Source organism: Lonchura striata, chromosome W (assembly GCF_050655825.1).
Source record: "Lonchura striata isolate lonStrDom1 chromosome W, ASM5065582v1, whole genome shotgun sequence".
NCBI classification, from domain to species: domain Eukaryota; kingdom Metazoa; phylum Chordata; class Aves; order Passeriformes; family Estrildidae; genus Lonchura; species Lonchura striata.
Genome location: NC_140743.1, coordinates 31,022,683 through 31,044,536, shown reverse-complemented (window position 1 = coordinate 31,044,536; position 21,854 = coordinate 31,022,683).

Here is a 21,854-nt window from a genome sequence, read left to right as displayed (position 1 = left end):
TCGGACAGCTCCGGAGAGCCGTAGTGTGCGTCTGCACTAGACTGCATCATAGCGAAAAGCTTTGGCAGTGTGTCTCGCAGGGAGATAGCTTAGGAGCGCAGCGCACTTATGCCTCCCTTGCCCAGAAACACGATTTTATTGCAAACTCCAAAAACAGTACTCTTTCCAGGGCAATATATAAGCTGTTTTCTGACGGCCGTGATCTTTCGATTACTCTTGCCCAGCTCGTTGTTTCAGCGTGCATGTGCCGTCCTGGCATTCAGTGCACAGTGAAAGCAATCGCAAAAGTCCAGCAGCTGCTGACTCCCAAACACAAGGCGCTTGTCTACGTTCTTGCTTCTCGACAACTCAACGCAGCCCTTCATTTCTGCAGCTGCCATCGAGTTTTCTGTATCTCGAGCCTTCTGGGACGAGCACCAATTTCCCAAGAGGGGCTGCATCAGGACGAAGTCAAAACCCAGGAAAGTTGTCTCGGAACACCTTCAATAAAGCATGCCAGCAGTGCATTGAAAAGGCAGGTAGCTTTAGCCACCGTCCTCTAGCAGTCGCAAGGCTGTGCACACAACGTCGTCTCCCTGCGGCAACGTTCTTCGCCCTCGTACAAGCTACCGCTCTGTCCGGCTCCAGGAGCAGGAGAAGCGGCTGCTTCGCGCACACAACAGCGGAGCGGCAGCCCTACGCTCCGAAGCGCTGCTTCAGCCGAAAGACGCCGGCCACCGGCGCTTTGCTTCGGACAGCTCCGGAGAGCCGTAGTGTGCGTCTGCACTAGACTGCATCATAGCGAAAAGCTATGGCAGTGTGTCTCGCAGGGAGATAGCTTAGGAGCGCAGCGCACTTATGCCTCCCTTGCCCAGAAACACGATTTTACAGCACACACTAAAAACACTGCCCTTTCCAGGGCAAGATGCCAGATGCTCTCTGATGGCCGTGCTCTCTCCCTGCTCTTGCCCAGCTCGTTGTTTTAACGTGCACATGCCTTCCTGGCATTCAGTGCACAGTGAAAGCAATCGCAAAAGTCCAGCAGCTGCTGACTCCCAAACACAAGGCGCTTGTCTACGTTCTTGCTTCTCGACAACTCAACGCAGCCCTTCATTTCTGCAGCTGCCATCGAGTTTTCTGTATCTCGAGCCTTCTGGGACGAGCACCAATTTCCCAAGAGGGGCTGCATCAGGACGAAGTCAAAACCCAGGAAAGTTGTCTCGGAACACCTTCAATAAAGCATGCCAGCAGTGCATTGAAAAGGCAGGTAGCTTTAGCCACCGTCCTCTAGCAGTCGCAAGGCTGTGCACACAATGTCGTCTCCCTGCGGCAACGTTCTTCGCCCTCGTGCAAGCTACCGCTCTGTCCGGCTCCCGGAGCAGGAGAAGCGGCTGCTTCGCGCACACAACAGCGGAGCGGCAGCCGTACGCTCCGAAGCGCTGCTTCAGCCGAAAGACGCCGACCACCGGCTCTTCGCTTCGGACAGCTCCGGAGAGCCGTAGTGTGCGTCTGCACTAGACTGCATCATAGCGAAAAGCTTTGGCAGTGTGTCTCGCAGGGAGATAGCTTAGGAGCGCAGCGCACTTATGCCTCCCTTGCCCAGAAACACGATTTTATTGCAAACTCCAAAAAGAGTACTCTTTCCAGGGCAATATATAAGCTGTTTTCTGACGGCCGTGATCTTTCGATTACTCTTGCCCAGCTCGTTGTTTCAGCGTGCATGTGCCGTCCTGGCATTCAGTGCACAGTGAAAGCAATCGCAAAAGTCCAGCAGCTGCTGACTCCCAAACACAAGGCGCTTGTCTACGTTCTTGCTTCTCGACAACTCAACGCAGCCCTTCATTTCTGCAGCTGCCATCGAGTTTTCTGTATCTCGAGCCTTCTGGGACGAGCACCAATTTCCCAAGAGGGGCTGCATCAGGACGAAGTCAAAACCCAGGAAAGTTGTCTCGGAACACCTTCAATAAAGCATGCCAGCAGTGCATTGAAAAGGCAGGTAGCTTTAGCCACCGTCCTCTAGCAGTCGCAAGGCTGTGCACACAACGTCGTCTCCCTGCGGCAACGTTCTTCGCCCTCGTACAAGCTACCGCTCTGTCCGGCTCCCGGAGGAGGAGAAGCGGCTGCTTCGCGCACACAACAGCGGAGCGGCAGCCCTACGCTCCGAAGCGCTGCTTCAGCCGAAAGACGCCGGCCACCGGCGCTTTGCTTCGGACAGCTCCGGAGAGCCGTAGTGTGCGTCTGCACTAGACTGCATCATAGCGAAAAGCTATGGCAGTGTGTCTCGCAGGGAGATACCTTAGGAGCGCAGCGCACTTATGCCTCCCTTGCCCAGAAACACGATTTTACAGCACACACTAAAAACACTGCCCTTTCCAGGGCAAGATGCCAGATGCTCTCTGATGGCCGTGCTCTCTCCCTGCTCTTGCCCAGCTCGTTGTTTTAACGTGCACATGCCTTCCTGGCATTCAGTGCACAGTGAAAGCAATCGCAAAAGTCCAGCAGCTGCTGACTCCCAAACACAAGGCGCTTGTCTACGTTCTTGCTTCTCGACAACTCAACGCAGCCCTTCATTTCTGCAGCTGCCATCGAGTTTTCTGTATCTCGAGCCTTCTGGGACGAGCACCAATTTCCCAAGAGGGGCTGCATCAGGACGAAGTCAAAACCCAGGAAAGTTGTCTCGGAACACCTTCAATAAAGCATGCCAGCAGTGCATTGAAAAGGCAGGTAGCTTTAGCCACCGTCCTCTAGCAGTCGCAAGGCTGTGCACACAATGTCGTCTCCCTGCGGCAACGTTCTTCGCCCTCGTGCAAGCTACCGCTCTGTCCGGCTCCCGGAGCAGGAGAAGCGGCTGCTTCGCGCACACAACAGCGGAGCGGCAGCCGTACGCTCCGAAGCGCTGCTTCAGCCGAAAGACGCCGACCACCGGCTCTTCGCTTCGGACAGCTCCGGAGAGCCGTAGTGTGCGTCTGCACTAGACTGCATCATAGCGAAAAGCTTTGGCAGTGTGTCTCGCAGGGAGATAGCTTAGGAGCGCAGCGCACTTATGCCTCCCTTGCCCAGAAACACGATTTTATTGCAAACTCCAAAAACAGTACTCTTTCCAGGGCAATATATAAGCTGTTTTCTGACGGCCGTGATCTTTCGATTACTCTTGCCCAGCTCGTTGTTTCAGCGTGCATGTGCCGTCCTGGCATTCAGTGCACAGTGAAAGCAATCGCAAAAGTCCAGCAGCTGCTGACTCCCAAACACAAGGCGCTTGTCTACGTTCTTGCTTCTCGACAACTCAACGCAGCCCTTCATTTCTGCAGCTGCCATCGAGTTTTCTGTATCTCGAGCCTTCTGGGACGAGCACCAATTTCCCAAGAGGGGCTGCATCAGGACGAAGTCAAAACCCAGGAAAGTTGTCTCGGAACACCTTCAATAAAGCATGCCAGCAGTGCATTGAAAAGGCAGGTAGCTTTAGCCACCGTCCTCTAGCAGTCGCAAGGCTGTGCACACAACGTCGTCTCCCTGCGGCAACGTTCTTCGCCCTCGTACAAGCTACCGCTCTGTCCGGCTCCAGGAGCAGGAGAAGCGGCTGCTTCGCGCACACAACAGCGGAGCGGCAGCCCTACGCTCCGAAGCGCTGCTTCAGCCGAAAGACGCCGGCCACCGGCGCTTTGCTTCGGACAGCTCCGGAGAGCCGTAGTGTGCGTCTGCACTAGACTGCATCATAGCGAAAAGCTATGGCAGTGTGTCTCGCAGGGAGATACCTTAGGAGCGCAGCGCACTTATGCCTCCCTTGCCCAGAAACACGATTTTACAGCACACACTAAAAACACTGCCCTTTCCAGGGCAAGATGCCAGATGCTCTCTGATGGCCGTGCTCTCTCCCTGCTCTTGCCCAGCTCGTTGTTTTAACGTGCACATGCCTTCCTGGCATTCAGTGCACAGTGAAAGCAATCGCAAAAGTCCAGCAGCTGCTGACTCCCAAACACAAGGCGCTTGTCTACGTTCTTGCTTCTCGACAACTCAACGCAGCCCTTCATTTCTGCAGCTGCCATCGAGTTTTCTGTATCTCGAGCCTTCTGGGACGAGCACCAATTTCCCAAGAGGGGCTGCATCAGGACGAAGTCAAAACCCAGGAAAGTTGTCTCGGAACACCTTCAATAAAGCATGCCAGCAGTGCATTGAAAAGGCAGGTAGCTTTAGCCACCGTCCTCTAGCAGTCGCAAGGCTGTGCACACAATGTCGTCTCCCTGCGGCAACGTTCTTCGCCCTCGTGCAAGCTACCGCTCTGTCCGGCTCCCGGAGCAGGAGAAGCGGCTGCTTCGCGCACACAACAGCGGAGCGGCAGCCCTACGCTCCGAAGCGCTGCTTCAGCCGAAAGACGCCGACCACCGGCTCTTCGCTTCGGACAGCTCCGGAGAGCCGTAGTGTGCGTCTGCACTAGACTGCATCATAGCGAAAAGCTTTGGCAGTGTGTCTCGCAGGGAGATAGCTTAGGAGCGCAGCGCACTTATGCCTCCCTTGCCCAGAAACACGATTTTATTGCAAACTCCAAAAACAGTACTCTTTCCAGGGCAATATATAAGCTGTTTTCTGACGGCCGTGATCTTTCGATTACTCTTGCCCAGCTCGTTGTTTCAGCGTGCATGTGCCGTCCTGGCATTCAGTGCACAGTGAAAGCAATCGCAAAAGTCCAGCAGCTGCTGACTCCCAAACACAAGGCGCTTGTCTACGTTCTTGCTTCTCGACAACTCAACGCAGCCCTTCATTTCTGCAGCTGCCATCGAGTTTTCTGTATCTCGAGCCTTCTGGGACGAGCACCAATTTCCCAAGAGGGGCTGCATCAGGACGAAGTCAAAACCCAGGAAAGTTGTCTCGGAACACCTTCAATAAAGCATGCCAGCAGTGCATTGAAAAGGCAGGTAGCTTTAGCCACCGTCCTCTAGCAGTCGCAAGGCTGTGCACACAACGTCGTCTCCCTGCGGCAACGTTCTTCGCCCTCGTACAAGCTACCGCTCTGTCCGGCTCCAGGAGCAGGAGAAGCGGCTGCTTCGCGCACACAACAGCGGAGCGGCAGCCCTACGCTCCGAAGCGCTGCTTCAGCCGAAAGACGCCGGCCACCGGCGCTTTGCTTCGGACAGCTCCGGAGAGCCGTAGTGTGCGTCTGCACTAGACTGCATCATAGCGAAAAGCTATGGCAGTGTGTCTCGCAGGGAGATACCTTAGGAGCGCAGCGCACTTATGCCTCCCTTGCCCAGAAACACGATTTTACAGCACACACTAAAAACACTGCCCTTTCCAGGGCAAGATGCCAGATGCTCTCTGATGGCCGTGCTCTCTCCCTGCTCTTGCCCAGCTCGTTGTTTTAACGTGCACATGCCTTCCTGGCATTCAGTGCACAGTGAAAGCAATCGCAAAAGTCCAGCAGCTGCTGACTCCCAAACACAAGGCGCTGGCTATGTTCTTGCTTCTCGACAACTCAACGCAGCCCTTCATTTCTGCAGTTGCCATCGAGGTCTCTGCATGTCGGAGACTCAGAGGACGAGCACGAGTTTCCCAGGAGGGGCTGCATCAGGAGGAATTCAAAACTCCAGAAAATTGTCTTGGAACACCTTCCATAAGGATGCTAGAAGGGAATTGAAGAGGCAGGCGAGCGGCCACCACCGTCCAGTAGCAGTCCTTAGGGTCTGCGCAAAAGCCCGGTGCTCTTCGGCTTCGTTCTTCGCCCCCGTACAAGCTACCGCTCTGTCCGGCTCCGAGAGCAGGAGAAGCGGCTGCTTCGCGCACACAACAGCGGAGCGGCAGCCGTACGCTCCGAAGCGCTGCTTCAGACGAAAGACGCCGGCCACCGGCGCTTGGCTTCGGACAGCAGCCGAGAGCCGTAGTGTGCGTCTGCACTAGACTGCATCATAGCGAAAAGCTTTGACAGTGTGTCTCGCAGGGAGATAGCTTAGGAGCGCAGCGCACTTATGCCTCCCTTGCCCAGAAACACGGATTTGCTGCACACTCTAAAAACAGTACTCTTTCCATGGTACTATGTAAGCTGCTGTCTGACGCCCGTTCACTTCTGCCCACTCTTGCCCAGCTGGTTGTTGCAGCGTGCACGTGCCTTTCTGGCATTAAGAGCACAGTGAAAGCAATCGCAAAAGTCCAGCAGCTGCTGACTCCCAAACACAAGGCGCTTGTCTGCGTTCTTGCTTCTCGACAACTCAACGCAGCCCTTCATTTCTGCAGCTGCCATCGAGTTTTCTGTATCTCGAGCCTTCTGGGACGAGCACCAATTTCCCAAGAGGGGCTGCATCAGGACGAAGTCAAAACCCAGGAAAGTTGTCTCGGAACACCTTCAATAAAGCATGCCAGCAGTGCATTGAAAAGGCAGGTAGCTTTAGCCACCGTCCTCTAGCAGTCGCAAGGCTGTGCACACAATGTCGTCTCCCTGCGGCAACGTTCTTCGCCCTCGTGCAAGCTACCGCTCTGTCCGGCTCCCGGAGCAGGAGAAGCGGCTGCTTCGCGCACACAACAGCGGAGCGGCAGCCGTACGCTCCGAAGCGCTGCTTCAGACGAAAGACGCCGACCACCGGCTCTTCGCTTCGGACAGCTCCGGAGAGCCGTAGTGTGCGTCTGCACTAGACTGCATCATAGCGAAAAGCTTTGGCAGTGTGTCTCGCAGGGAGATAGCTTAGGAGCGCAGCGCACTTATGCCTCCCTTGCCCAGAAACACGATTTTATTGCAAACTCCAAAAACAGTACTCTTTCCAGGGCAATATATAAGCTGTTTTCTGACGGCCGTGATCTTTCGATTACTCTTGCCCAGCTCGTTGTTTCAGCGTGCACGTGCCGTCCTGGCATTCAGTGCACAGTGAAAGCAATCGCAAAAGTCCAGCAGCTGCTGACTCCCAAACACAAGGCGCTGTCTACGTTCTTGCTTCTCCACACTTCAACAGAGTCCTTCATTTCTGCAGCTGCCATCGAGTTTTCTGCATCTCGAGCCTTCTGGGACGAGCACCAATTTCTCAAGAGGGGCTGCATCAGGACTAAGCCAAAACCCAGGAAAGTTGTCTCGGAACACCTTCAATAAAGCATGCCAGCAGTGCATTGAAAAGGCATGGAGCTTTAGCCACCGTCCTCTAGCAGTCGCAAGGCTGTGCACACAATGTCGTCTCCCTGCGGCAACGTTCTTCGCCCTCGTGCAAGCTACCGCTCTGTCCGGCTCCCGGAGCAGGAGAAGCGGCTGCTTCGCGCACACAACAGCGGAGCGGCAGCCCTACGCTCCGAAGCGCTACTTCAGCTGAAAGACGCCGGCCACCGGCGCTTTGCTTCGGACAGCAGCCGAGAGCCGTAGTGTGCGTCTGCACTAGACTGCATCATAGCGAAAAGCTTTGACAGTGTGTCTCGCAGGGAAATACCTTAGGAGCGCAGCGCACTTATGCCTCCCTTGCCCAGAAACACGATTTTACAGCACACACTAAAAACACTGCCCTTTCCAGGGCAAGATGCCAGATGATCTCTGATGGCCGTGCTCTCTCCCTGCTCTTGCCCAGCTCGTTGTTTTAACGTGCACATGCCGTCCTGGCATTCAGTGCACAGTGAAAGCAATCGCAAAAGTCCAGCAGCTGCTGACTCCCAAACACAAGGCGCTGGCTATGTTCTTGCTTCTCGACAACTCAACGCAGCCCTTCATTTCTGCAGTTGCCATCGAGGTCTCTGCATGTCGGAGACTCAGAGGACGAGCACGAGTTTCCCACGAGGGGCTGCATCAGGAGGAATTCAAAACTCCAGAAAATTGTCCTGGAACACCTTCCATAAGGATGCTAGAAGGGAATTGAAGAGGCAGGCGAGCGGCCACCACCGTCCAGTAGCAGTCCTTAGGGTCTGCGCAAAAGCCCGGTGCTCTTCGGCTTCGTTCTTCGCCCCCGTACAAGCTACCGCTCTGTCCGGCTCCGAGAGCAGGAGAAGCGGCTGCTTCGCGCACACAACAGCGGAGCGGCAGCCGTACGCTCCGAAGCGCTGCTTCAGACGAAAGACGCCGGCCACCGGCGCTTGGCTTCGGACAGCAGCCGAGAGCCGTAGTGTGCGTCTGCACTAGACTGCATCATAGCGAAAAGCTTTGACAGTGTGTCTCGCAGGGAGATACCTTAGGAGCGCAGCGCACTTATGCCTCCCTTGCCCAGAAACACGGATTTGCTGCACACTCTAAAAACACTGCTCTTTCCATGGTACTATGTAAGCTGCTGTCTGACGCCCGTTCACTTCTGCCCACTCTTGCCCAGCTCGTTGTTTCAGCGTGCACGTGCCGTCCTGGCATGCAGTGCACAGTGAAAGCAATCGCAAAAGTCCAGCAGCTGCTGACTCCCAAACACAAGGCGCTGTCTACGTTCTTGCTTCTCCACACTTCAACAGAGTCCTTCATTTCTGCAGCTGCCATCGAGTTTTCTGCATCTCGAGCCTTCTGGGACGAGCACCAATTTCCCAAGAGGGGCTGCATCAGGACTAAGCCAAAACCCAGGAAAGTTGTCTCGGAACACCTTCAATAAAGCATGCCAGCAGTGCATTGAAAAGGCATGGATCTTTAGCCACCGTCCTCTAGCAGTCGCAAGGCTGTGCACACAATGTCGTCTCCCTGCGGCAACGTTCTTCGCCCTCGTGCAAGCTACTGCTCTGTCCGGCTCCCGGAGCAGGAGAAGCGGCTGCTTCGCGCACACAACAGCGGAGCGGCAGCCGTACGCTCCGAAGCGCTGCTTCGGCCGAAAGACGCCGACCACCGGCTCTTCGCTTCGGACAGCTCCGGAGAGCCGTAGTGTGCGTCTGCACTAGACTGCATCATAGCGAAAAGCTTTGGCAGTGTGTCTCGCAGGGAGATAGCTTAGGAGCGCAGCGCACTTATGCCTCCCTTGCCCAGAAACACGATTTTACAGCACACACTAAAAACACTGCCCTTTCCAGGGCAAGATGCCAGATGATCTCTGATGGCCGTGCTCTCTCCCTGCTCTTGCCCAGCTCGTTGTTTTAACGTGCACATGCCGTCCTGGCATTCAGTGCACAGTGAAAGCAATCGCAAAAGTCCAGCAGCTGCTGACTCCCAAACACAAGGCGCTGGCTATGTTCTTGCTTCTCGACAACTCAACGCAGCCCTTCATTTCTGCAGTTGCCATCGAGGTCTCTGCATGTCGGAGACTCAGAGGACGAGCACGAGTTTCCCAGGAGGGGCTGCATCAGGAGGAATTCAAAACTCCAGAAAATTGTCCTGGAACACCTTCCATAAGGATGCTAGAAGGGAATTGAAGAGGCAGGCGAGCGGCCACCACCGTCCAGTAGCAGTCCTTAGGGTCTGCGCAAAAGCCCGGTGCTCTTCGGCTTCGTTCTTCGCCCCCGTACAAGCTACCGCTCTGTCCGGCTCTGAGAGCAGGAGAAGCGGCTGCTTCGCGCACACAACAGCGGAGCGGCAGCCGTACGCTCCGAAGCGCTGCTTCAGACGAAAGACGCCGGCCACCGGCGCTTGGCTTCGGACAGCAGCCGAGAGCCGTAGTGTGCGTCTGCACTAGACTGCATCATAGCGAAAAGCTTTGACAGTGTGTCTCGCAGGGAGATACCTAAGGAGCGCAGCGCACTTATGCCTCCCTTGCCCAGAAACACGGATTTGCTGCACACTCTAAAAACACTGCTCTTTCCATGGTACTATGTAAGCTGCTGTCTGACGCCCGTTCACTTCTGCCCACTCTTGCCCAGCTCGTTGTTTCAGCGTGCACGTGCCGTCCTGGCATTCAGTGCACAGTGAAAGCAATCGCAAAAGTCCAGCAGCTGCTGACTCCCAAACACAAGGCGCTGTCTACGTTCTTGCTTCTCCACACTTCAACAGAGTCCTTCATTTCTGCAGCTGCCATCGAGTTTTCTGCATCCCGAGCCTTCTGGGACGAGCACCAATTTCCCAAGAGGGGCTGCATCAGGACTAAGCCAAAACCCAGGAAAGTTGTCTCGGAACACCTTCAATAAAGCATGCCAGCAGTGCATTGAAAAGGCATGGAGCTTTAGCCACCGTCCTCTAGCAGTCGCAAGGCTGTGCACACAATGTCGTCTCCCTGCGGCAACGTTCTTCGCCCTCGTGCAAGCTACCGCTCTGTCCGGCTCCCGGAGCAGGAGAAGCGGCTGCTTCGCGCACACAACAGCGGAGCGGCAGCCGTACGCTCCGAAGCGCTGCTTCAGCCGAAAGACGCCGACCACCGGCTCTTCGCTTCGGACAGCTCCGGAGAGCCGTAGTGTGCGTCTGCACTAGACTGCATCATAGCGAAAAGCTTTGGCAGTGTGTCTCGCAGGGAGATAGCTTAGGAGCGCAGCACACTTATGCCTCCCTTGCCCAGAAACACGATTTTATTGCAAACTCCAAAAACAGTACTCTTTCCAGGGCAATATATAAGCTGTTTTCTGACGGCCGTGATCTTTCGATTACTCTTGCCCAGCTCGTTGTTTCAGCGTGCACGTGCCGTCCTGGCATTCAGTGCACAGTGAAAGCAATCGCAAAAGTCCAGCAGCTGCTGACTCCCAAACACAAGGCGCTTGTCTACGTTCTTGCTTCTCCACACTTCAACAGAGTCCTTCATTTCTGCAGCTGCCATCGAGTTTTCTGCATCTCGAGCCTTCTGGGACGAGCACGAGTTTCCCAGGAGGGGCTGCATCAGGACGAAGTCAAAACCCAGGAAAGTTGTCTCGGAACACCTTCAATAAAGCATGCCAGCAGTGCATTGAAAAGGCAGGTAGCTTTAGCCACCGTCCTCCAGAATTGCCAAGGCTGTGCACACAATGTCGTCTCCCTGCGGCAACGTTCTTCGCCCTCGTGCAAGCTACCGCTCTGTCCGGCTCCCGGAGCAGGAGAAGCGGCTGCTTCGCGCACACAACAGCGGAGCGGCAGCCGTACGCTCCGAAGCGCTGCTTCAGCCGAAAGACGCCGGCCACCGGCGCTTTGCTTCGGACAGCTCCGGAGAGCCGTAGTGTGCGTCTGCACTAGACTGCATCATAGCGAAAAGCTATGGCAGTGTGTCTCGCAGGGAGATACCTTAGGAGCGCAGCGCACTTATGCCTCCCTTGCCCAGAAACACGATTTTACAGCACACACTAAAAACACTGCCCTTTCCAGGGCAAGATGCCAGATGCTCTCTGATGGCCGTGCTCTCTCCCTGCTCTTGCCCAGCTCGTTGTTTTAACGTGCACATGCCTTCCTGGCATTCAGTGCACAGTGAAAGCAATCGCAAAAGTCCAGCAGCTGCTGACTCCCAAACACAAGGCGCTTGTCTACGTTCTTGCTTCTCGACAACTCAACGCAGCCCTTCATTTCTGCAGCTGCCATCGAGTTTTCTGTATCTCGAGCCTTCTGGGACGAGCACCAATTTCCCAAGAGGGGCTGCATCAGGACGAAGTCAAAACCCAGGAAAGTTGTCTCGGAACACCTTCAATAAAGCATGCCAGCAGTGCATTGAAAAGGCAGGTAGCTTTAGCCACCGTCCTCTAGCAGTCGCAAGGCTGTGCACACAATGTCGTCTCCCTGCGGCAACGTTCTTCGCCCTCGTGCAAGCTACCGCTCTGTCCGGCTCCCGGAGCAGGAGAAGCGGCTGCTTCGCGCACACAACAGCGGAGCGGCAGCCGTACGCTCCGAAGCGCTGCTTCAGCCGAAAGACGCCGACCACCGGCTCTTCGCTTCGGACAGCTCCGGAGAGCCGTAGTGTGCGTCTGCACTAGACTGCATCATAGCGAAAAGCTTTGGCAGTGTGTCTCGCAGGGAGATAGCTTAGGAGCGCAGCGCACTTATGCCTCCCTTGCCCAGAAACACGATTTTATTGCAAACTCCAAAAACAGTACTCTTTCCAGGGCAATATATAAGCTGTTTTCTGACGGCCGTGATCTTTCGATTACTCTTGCCCAGCTCGTTGTTTCAGCGTGCATGTGCCGTCCTGGCATTCAGTGCACAGTGAAAGCAATCGCAAAAGTCCAGCAGCTGCTGACTCCCAAACACAAGGCGCTTGTCTACGTTCTTGCTTCTCGACAACTCAACGCAGCCCTTCATTTCTGCAGCTGCCATCGAGTTTTCTGTATCTCGAGCCTTCTGGGACGAGCACCAATTTCTCAAGAGGGGCTGCATCAGGACGAAGTCAAAACCCAGGAAAGTTGTCTCGGAACACCTTCAATAAAGCATGCCAGCAGTGCATTGAAAAGGCAGGTAGCTTTAGCCACCGTCCTCTAGCAGTCGCAAGGCTGTGCACACAACGTCGTCTCCCTGCGGCAACGTTCTTCGCCCTCGTACAAGCTACCGCTCTGTCCGGCTCCAGGAGCAGGAGAAGCGGCTGCTTCGCGCACACAACAGCGGAGCGGCAGCCCTACGCTCCGAAGCGCTGCTTCAGCCGAAAGACGCCGGCCACCGGCGCTTTGCTTCGGACAGCTCCGGAGAGCCGTAGTGTGCGTCTGCACTAGACTGCATCATAGCGAAAAGCTATGGCAGTGTGTCTCGCAGGGAGATACCTTAGGAGCGCAGCGCACTTATGCCTCCCTTGCCCAGAAACACGATTTTACAGCACACACTAAAAACACTGCCCTTTCCAGGGCAAGATGCCAGATGCTCTCTGATGGCCGTGCTCTCTCCCTGCTCTTGCCCAGCTCGTTGTTTTAACGTGCACATGCCTTCCTGGCATTCAGTGCACAGTGAAAGCAATCGCAAAAGTCCAGCAGCTGCTGACTCCCAAACACAAGGCGCTGGCTATGTTCTTGCTTCTCGACAACTCAACGCAGCCCTTCATTTCTGCAGTTGCCATCGAGGTCTCTGCATGTCGGAGACTCAGAGGACGAGCACGAGTTTCCCAGGAGGGGCTGCATCAGGAGGAATTCAAAACTCCAGAAAATTGTCCTGGAACACCTTCCATAAGGATGCTAGAAGGGAATTGAAGAGGCAGGCGAGCGGCCACCACCGTCCAGTAGCAGTCCTTAGGGTCTGCGCAAAAGCCCGGTGCTCTTCGGCTTCGTTCTTCGCCCCCGTACAAGCTACCGCTCTGTCCGGCTCCGAGAGCAGGAGAAGCGGCTGCTTCGCGCACACAACAGCGGAGCGGCAGCCGTACGCTCCGAAGCGCTGCTTCAGACGAAAGACGCCGGCCACCGGCGCTTGGCTTCGGACAGCAGCCGAGAGCCGTAGTGTGCGTCTGCACTAGACTGCATCATAGCGAAAAGCTTTGACAGTGTGTCTCGCAGGGAGATAGCTTAGGAGCGCAGCGCACTTATGCCTCCCTTGCCCAGAAACACGGATTTGCTGCACACTCTAAAAACAGTACTCTTTCCATGGTACTATGTAAGCTGCTGTCTGACGCCCGTTCACTTCTGCCCACTCTTGCCCAGCTGGTTGTTGCAGCGTGCACGTGCCTTTCTGGCATTAAGAGCACAGTGAAAGCAATCGCAAAAGTCCAGCAGCTGCTGACTCCCAAACACAAGGCGCTTGTCTGCGTTCTTGCTTCTCGACAACTCAACGCAGCCCTTCATTTCTGCAGCTGCCATCGAGTTTTCTGTATCTCGAGCCTTCTGGGACGAGCACCAATTTCCCAAGAGGGGCTGCATCAGGACGAAGTCAAAACCCAGGAAAGTTGTCTCGGAACACCTTCAATAAAGCATGCCAGCAGTGCATTGAAAAGGCAGGTAGCTTTAGCCACCGTCCTCTAGCAGTCGCAAGGCTGTGCACACAATGTCGTCTCCCTGCGGCAACGTTCTTCGCCCTCGTGCAAGCTACCGCTCTGTCCGGCTCCCGGAGCAGGAGAAGCGGCTGCTTCGCGCACACAACAGCGGAGCGGCAGCCGTACGCTCCGAAGCGCTGCTTCAGACGAAAGACGCCGACCACCGGCTCTTCGCTTCGGACAGCTCCGGAGAGCCGTAGTGTGCGTCTGCACTAGACTGCATCATAGCGAAAAGCTTTGGCAGTGTGTCTCGCAGGGAGATAGCTTAGGAGCGCAGCGCACTTATGCCTCCCTTGCCCAGAAACACGATTTTATTGCAAACTCCAAAAACAGTACTCTTTCCAGGGCAATATATAAGCTGTTTTCTGACGGCCGTGATCTTTCGATTACTCTTGCCCAGCTCGTTGTTTCAGCGTGCACGTGCCGTCCTGGCATTCAGTGCACAGTGAAAGCAATCGCAAAAGTCCAGCAGCTGCTGACTCCCAAACACAAGGCGCTGTCTACGTTCTTGCTTCTCCACACTTCAACAGAGTCCTTCATTTCTGCAGCTGCCATCGAGTTTTCTGCATCTCGAGCCTTCTGGGATGAGCACCAATTTCTCAAGAGGGGCTGCATCAGGACTAAGCCAAAACCCAGGAAAGTTGTCTCGGAACACCTTCAATAAAGCATGCCAGCAGTGCATTGAAAAGGCATGGAGCTTTAGCCACCGTCCTCTAGCAGTCGCAAGGCTGTGCACACAATGTCGTCTCCCTGCGGCAACGTTCTTCGCCCTCGTGCAAGCTACCGCTCTGTCCGGCTCCCGGAGCAGGAGAAGCGGCTGCTTCGCGCACACAACAGCGGAGCGGCAGCCCTACGCTCCGAAGCGCTACTTCAGCCGAAAGACGCCGGCCACCGGCGCTTTGCTTCGGACAGCAGCCGAGAGCCGTAGTGTGCGTCTGCACTAGACTGCATCATAGCGAAAAGCTTTGACAGTGTGTGTCGCAGGGAAATACCTTAGGAGCGCAGCGCACTTATGCCTCCCTTGCCCAGAAACACGATTTTACAGCACACACTAAAAACACTGCCCTTTCCAGGGCAAGATGCCAGATGATCTCTGATGGCCGTGCTCTCTCCCTGCTCTTGCCCAGCTCGTTGTTTTAACGTGCACATGCCGTCCTGGCATTCAGTGCACAGTGAAAGCAATCGCAAAAGTCCAGCAGCTGCTGACTCCCAAACACAAGGCGCTGGCTATGTTCTTGCTTCTCGACAACTCAACGCAGCCCTTCATTTCTGCAGTTGCCATCGAGGTCTCTGCATGTCGGAGACTCAGAGGACGAGCACGAGTTTCCCACGAGGGGCTGCATCAGGAGGAATTCAAAACTCCAGAAAATTGTCCTGGAACACCTTCCATAAGGATGCTAGAAGGGAATTGAAGAGGCAGGCGAGCGGCCACCACCGTCCAGTAGCAGTCCTTAGGGTCTGCGCAAAAGCCCGGTGCTCTTCGGCTTCGTTCTTCGCCCCCGTACAAGCTACCGCTCTGTCCGGCTCCGAGAGCAGGAGAAGCGGCTGCTTCGCGCACACAACAGCGGAGCGGCAGCCGTACGCTCCGAAGCGCTGCTTCAGACGAAAGACGCCGGCCACCGGCGCTTGGCTTCGGACAGCAGCCGAGAGCCGTAGTGTGCGTCTGCACTAGACTGCATCATAGCGAAAAGCTTTGACAGTGTGTCTCGCAGGGAGATACCTTAGGAGCGCAGCGCACTTATGCCTCCCTTGCCCAGAAACACGGATTTGCTGCACACTCTAAAAACACTGCTCTTTCCATGGTACTATGTAAGCTGCTGTCTGACGCCCGTTCACTTCTGCCCACTCTTGCCCAGCTCGTTGTTTCAGCGTGCACGTGCCGTCCTGGCATGCAGTGCACAGTGAAAGCAATCGCAAAAGTCCAGCAGCTGCTGACTCCCAAACACAAGGCGCTGTCTACGTTCTTGCTTCTCCACACTTCAACAGAGTCCTTCATTTCTGCAGCTGCCATCGAGTTTTCTGCATCTCGAGCCTTCTGGGACGAGCACCAATTTCCCAAGAGGGGCTGCATCAGGACTAAGCCAAAACCCAGGAAAGTTGTCTCGGAACACCTTCAATAAAGCATGCCAGCAGTGCATTGAAAAGGCATGGATCTTTAGCCACCGTCCTCTAGCAGTCGCAAGGCTGTGCACACAATGTCGTCTCCCTGCGGCAACGTTCTTCGCCCTCGTGCAAGCTACTGCTCTGTCCGGCTCCCGGAGCAGGAGAAGCGGCTGCTTCGCGCACACAACAGCGGAGCGGCAGCCGTACGCTCCGAAGCGCTGCTTCGGCCGAAAGACGCCGACCACCGGCTCTTCGCTTCGGACAGCTCCGGAGAGCCGTAGTGTGCGTCTGCACTAGACTGCATCATAGCGAAAAGCTTTGGCAGTGTGTCTCGCAGGGAGATAGCTTAGGAGCGCAGCGCACTTATGCCTCCCTTGCCCAGAAACACGATTTTACAGCACACACTAAAAACACTGCCCTTTCCAGGGCAAGATGCCAGATGATCTCTGATGGCCGTGCTCTCTCCCTGCTCTTGCCCAGCTCGTTGTTTTAACGTGCACATGCCGTCCTGGCATTCAGTGCACAGTGAAAGCAATCGCAAAAGTCCAGCAGCTGCTGACTCCCAAACACAAGGCGCTGGCTATGTTCTTGCTTCTCGACAACTCAACGCAGCCCTTCATTTCTGCAGTTGCCATCGAGGTCTCTGCATGTCGGAGACTCAGAGGACGAGCACGAGTTTCCCAGGAGGGGCTGCATCAGGAGGAATTCAAAACTCCAGAAAATTGTCCTGGAACACCTTCCATAAGGATGCTAGAAGGGAATTGAAGAGGCAGGCGAGCGGCCACCACCGTCCAGTAGCAGTCCTTAGGGTCTGCGCAAAAGCCCGGTGCTCTTCGGCTTCGTTCTTCGCCCCCGTACAAGCTACCGCTCTGTCCGGCTCCGAGAGCAGGAGAAGCGGCTGCTTCGCGCACACAACAGCGGAGCGGCAGCCGTACGCTCCGAAGCGCTGCTTCAGCCGAAAGACGCCGGCCACCGGCGCTTGGCTTCGGACAGCAGCCGAGAGCCGTAGTGTGCGTCTGCACTAGACTGCATCATAGCGAAAAGCTTTGACAGTGTGTCTCGCAGGGAGATACCTAAGGAGCGCAGCGCACTTATGCCTCCCTTGCCCAGAAACACGGATTTGCTGCACACTCTAAAAACACTGCTCTTTCCATGGTACTATGTAAGCTGCTGTCTGACGCCCGTTCACTTCTGCCCACTCTTGCCCAGCTCGTTGTTTCAGCGTGCACGTGCCGTCCTGGCATTCAGTGCACAGTGAAAGCAATCGCAAAAGTCCAGCAGCTGCTGACTCCCAAACACAAGGCGCTGTCTACGTTCTTGCTTCTCCACACTTCAACAGAGTCCTTCATTTCTGCAGCTGCCATCGAGTTTTCTGCATCCCGAGCCTTCTGGGACGAGCACCAATTTCCCAAGAGGGGCTGCATCAGGACTAAGCCAAAACCCAGGAAAGTTGTCTCGGAACACCTTCAATAAAGCATGCCAGCAGTGCATTGAAAAGGCATGGAGCTTTAGCCACCGTCCTCTAGCAGTCGCAAGGCTGTGCACACAATGTCGTCTCCCTGCGGCAACGTTCTTCGCCCTCGTGCAAGCTACCGCTCTGTCCGGCTCCCGGAGCAGGAGAAGCGGCTGCTTCGCGCACACAACAGCGGAGCGGCAGCCGTACGCTCCGAAGCGCTGCTTCAGCCGAAAGACGCCGACCACCGGCTCTTCGCTTCGGACAGCTCCGGAGAGCCGTAGTGTGCGTCTGCACTAGACTGCATCATAGCGAAAAGCTTTGGCAGTGTGTCTCGCAGGGAGATAGCTTAGGAGCGCAGCACACTTATGCCTCCCTTGCCCAGAAACACGATTTTATTGCAAACTCCAAAAACAGTACTCTTTCCAGGGCAATATATAAGCTGTTTTCTGACGGCCGTGATCTTTCGATTACTCTTGCCCAGCTCGTTGTTTCAGCGTGCACGTGCCGTCCTGGCATTCAGTGCACAGTGAAAGCAATCGCAAAAGTCCAGCAGCTGCTGACTCCCAAACACAAGGCGCTTGTCTACGTTCTTGCTTCTCCACACTTCAACAGAGTCCTTCATTTCTGCAGCTGCCATCGAGTTTTCTGCATCTCGAGCCTTCTGGGACGAGCACGAGTTTCCCAGGAGGGGCTGCATCAGGACGAAGTCAAAACCCAGGAAAGTTGTCTCGGAACACCTTCAATAAAGCATGCCAGCAGTGCATTGAAAAGGCAGGTAGCTTTAGCCACCGTCCTCCAGAATTGCCAAGGCTGTGCACACAATGTCGTCTCCCTGCGGCAACGTTCTTCGCCCTCGTGCAAGCTACCGCTCTGTCCGGCTCCCGGAGCAGGAGAAGCGGCTGCTTCGCGCACACAACAGCGGAGCGGCAGCCGTACGCTCCGAAGCGCTGCTTCAGCCGAAAGACGCCGGCCACCGGCGCTTTGCTTCGGACAGCTCCGGAGAGCCATAGTGTGCGTCTGCACTAGACTGCATCATAGCGAAAAGCTTTGGCATTGTGTCGCGCAGGGAGATACCTTAGGAGCGCAGCGCACTTATGCCTCCCTTGCCCAGAAACACGATTTTACAGCACACACTAAAAACACTGCCCTTTCCAGGGCAAGATGCCAGATGCTCTCTGATGGCCGTGCTCTCTCCCTGCTCTTGCCCAGCTCGTTGTTTTAACGTGCACATGCCGTCCTGGCATTCAGTGCACAGTGAAAGCAATCGCAAAAGTCCAGCAGCTGCTGACTCCCAAACACAAGGCGCTGGCTATGTTCTTGCTTCTCGACAACTCAACGCAGCCCTTCATTTCTGCAGTTGCCATCGAGGTCTCTGCATGTCGGAGACTCAGAGGACGAGCACGAGTTTCCCAGGAGGGCCTGCATCAGGAGGAATTCAAAACTCCAGAAAATTGTCCTGGAACACCTTCCATAAGGATGCTAGAAGGGAATTGAAGAGGCAGGCGAGCGGCCACCACCGTCCAGTAGCAGTCCTTAGGGTCTGCGCAAAAGCCCGGTGCTCTTCGGCTTCGTTCTTCGCCCCCGTACAAGCTACCGCTCTGTCCGGCTCCGAGAGCAGGAGAAGCGGCTGCTTCGCGCACACAACAGCGGAGCGGCAGCCGTACGCTCCGAAGCGCTGCTTCAGACGAAAGACGCCGGCCACCGGCGCTTGGCTTCGGACAGCAGCCGAGAGCCGTAGTGTGCGTCTGCACTAGACTGCATCATAACGAAAAGCTTTGTCAGTGTGTCTCGCAGGGAGATACCTTAGGAGCGCAGCGCACTTATGCCTCCCTTGCCCAGAAACACGGATTTGCTGCACACTCTAAAAACACTGCTCTTTCCATGGTACTATGTAAGCTGCTGTCTGACGCCCGTTCACTTCTGCCCACTCTTGCCCAGCTCGTTGTTTCAGCGTGCACGTGCCGTCCTGGCATTCAGTGCACAGTGAAAGCAATCGCAAAAGTCCAGCAGCTGCTGACTCCCAAACACAAGGCGCTTGTCTACGTTCTTGCTTCTCCACACTTCAACAGAGTCCTTCATTTCTGCAGCTGCCATCGAGTTTTCTGCATCTCGAGCCTTCTGGGACGAGCACGAGTTTCCCAGGAGGGGCTGCATCAGGACGAAGTCAAAACCCAGGAAAGTTGTCTCGGAACACCTTCAATAAAGCATGCCAGCAGTGCATTGAAAAGGCATGGAGCTTTAGCCACCGTCCTCCAGCAGTCGCAAGGCTGTGCACACAATGTCGTCTCCCTGCGGCAACGTTCTTCGCCCTCGTGCAAGCTACCGCTCTGTCCGGCTCCCGGAGCAGGAGAAGCGGCTGCTTCGCGCACACAACAGCGGAGCGGCAGCCGTACGCTCCGAAGCGCTGCTTCAGCCGAAAGACGCCGGCCACCGGCGCTTTGCTTCGGACAGCTCCGGAGAGCCGTAGTGTGCGTCTGCACTAGACTGCATCATAGCGAAAAGCTATGGCAGTGTGTCTCGCAGGGAGATAGCTTAGGAGCGCAGCGCACTTATGCCTCCCTTGCCCAGAAACACGATTTTACAGCACACACTAAAAACACTGCCCTTTCCAGGGCAAGATGCCAGATGCTCTCTGATGGCCGTGCTCTCTCCCTGCTCTTGCCCAGCTCGTTGTTTTAACGTGCACATGCCGTCCTGGCATTCAGTGCACAGTGAAAGCAATCGCAAAAGTCCAGCAGCTGCTGACTCCCAAACACAAGGCGCTGGCTATGTTCTTGCTTCTCGACAACTCAACGCAGCCCTTCATTTCTGCAGTTGCCATCGAGGTCTCTGCATGTCGGAGACTCAGAGGACGAGCACGAGTTTCCCAGGAGGGGCTGCATCAGGAGGAATTCAAAACTCCAGAAAATTGTCCTGGAACACCTTCCATAAGGATGCTAGAAGGGAATTGAAGAGGCAGGCGAGCGGCCACCACCGTCCAGTAGCAGTCCTTAGGGTCTGCGCAAAAGCCCGGTGCTCTTCGGCTTCGTTCTTCGCCCCCGTACAAGCTACCGCTCTGTCCGGCTCCGAGAGCAGGAGAAGCGGCTGCTTCGCGCACACAACAGCGGAGCGGCAGCCGTACGCTCCGAAGCGCTGCTTCAGACGAAAGACGCCGGCCGCCGGCGCTTGGCTTCGGACAGCAGCCGAGAGCCGTAGTGTGCGTCTGCACTAGACTGCATCATAGCGAAAAGCTTTGACAGTGTGTCTCGCAGGGAGAAACCTTAGGAGCGCAGCGCACTTATGCCTCCCTTGCCCAGAAACACGGATTTGCTGCACACTCTAAAAACACTGCTCTTTCCATTGTACTATGTAAGCTGCTGTCTGACGCCCGTTCACATCTGCCCACTCTTGCCCAGCTGGTTGTTTCAGCGTGCACGTGCCGTCCTGGCATTCAGTGCACAGTGAAAGCAATCGCAAAAGTCCAGCAGCTGCTGACTCCCAAACACAAGGCGCTATCTACGTTCTTGCTTCTCCACACTTCAACAGAGTCCTTCATTTCTGCAGCTGCCATCGAGTTTTCTGCATCTCGAGCCTTCTGGGACGAGCACCAATTTCCCAAGAGGGGCTGCATCAGGACGAAGCCAAAACCCAGGAAAGTTGTCTCGGAACACCTTCAATAAAGCATGCCAGCAGTGCATTGAAAAGGCATGGAGCTTTAGCCACCGTCCTCCAGCAGTCGCAAGGCTGTGCACACAATGTCGTCTCCCTGCGGCAACGTTCTTCGCCCTCGTGCAAGCTACCGCTCTGTCCGGCTCCGAGAGCAGGAGAAGCGGCTGCTTCGCGCACACAACAGCGGAGCGGCAGCCGTACGCTTCGAAGCGCTGCTTCAGCCAAAAGACGCCGACCACCGGCTCTTCGCTTCGGACAGCTCCGGAGAGCCGTAGTGTGCGTCTGCACTAGACTGCATCATAGCGAAAAGCTTTGGCAGTGTGTCTCGCAGGGAGATACCTTAGGAGCGCAGCGCACTTATGCCTCCCTTGCCCAGAAACACGATTTTATTGCAAACTCCAAAAACAGTACTCTTTCCAGGGAAATATATAAGCTGTTTTCTGACGGCCGTGATCTTTCGATTACTCTTGCCCAGCTCGTTGTTTCAGCGTGCACGTGCCGTCCTGGCATTCAGTGCACAGTGAAAGCAATCGCAAAAGTCCAGCAGCTGCTGACTCCCAAACACAAGGCGCTGTCTACGTTCTTGCTTCTCCACACTTCAACAGAGTCCTTCATTTCTGCAGCTGCCATCGAGTTTTCTGCATCTCGAGCCTTCTGGGACGAGCACGAGTTTCCCAGGAGGGGCTGCATCAGGACGAAGTCAAAACCCAGGAAAGTTGTCTCGGAACACCTTCAATAAAGCATGCCAGCAGTGCATTGAAAAGGCAGGTAGCTTTAGCCACCGTCCTCCAGAATTGCCAAGGCTGTGCACACAATGTCGTCTCCCTGCGGCAACGTTCTTCGCCCTCGTGCAAGCTACCGCTCTGTCCGGCTCCCGGAGCAGGAGAAGCGGCTGCTTCGCGCACACAACAGCAGAGCGGCAGCCGTACGCTCCGAAGCGCTGCTTCAGCCGAAAGACGCCGGCCACCGGCGCTTGGCTTCGG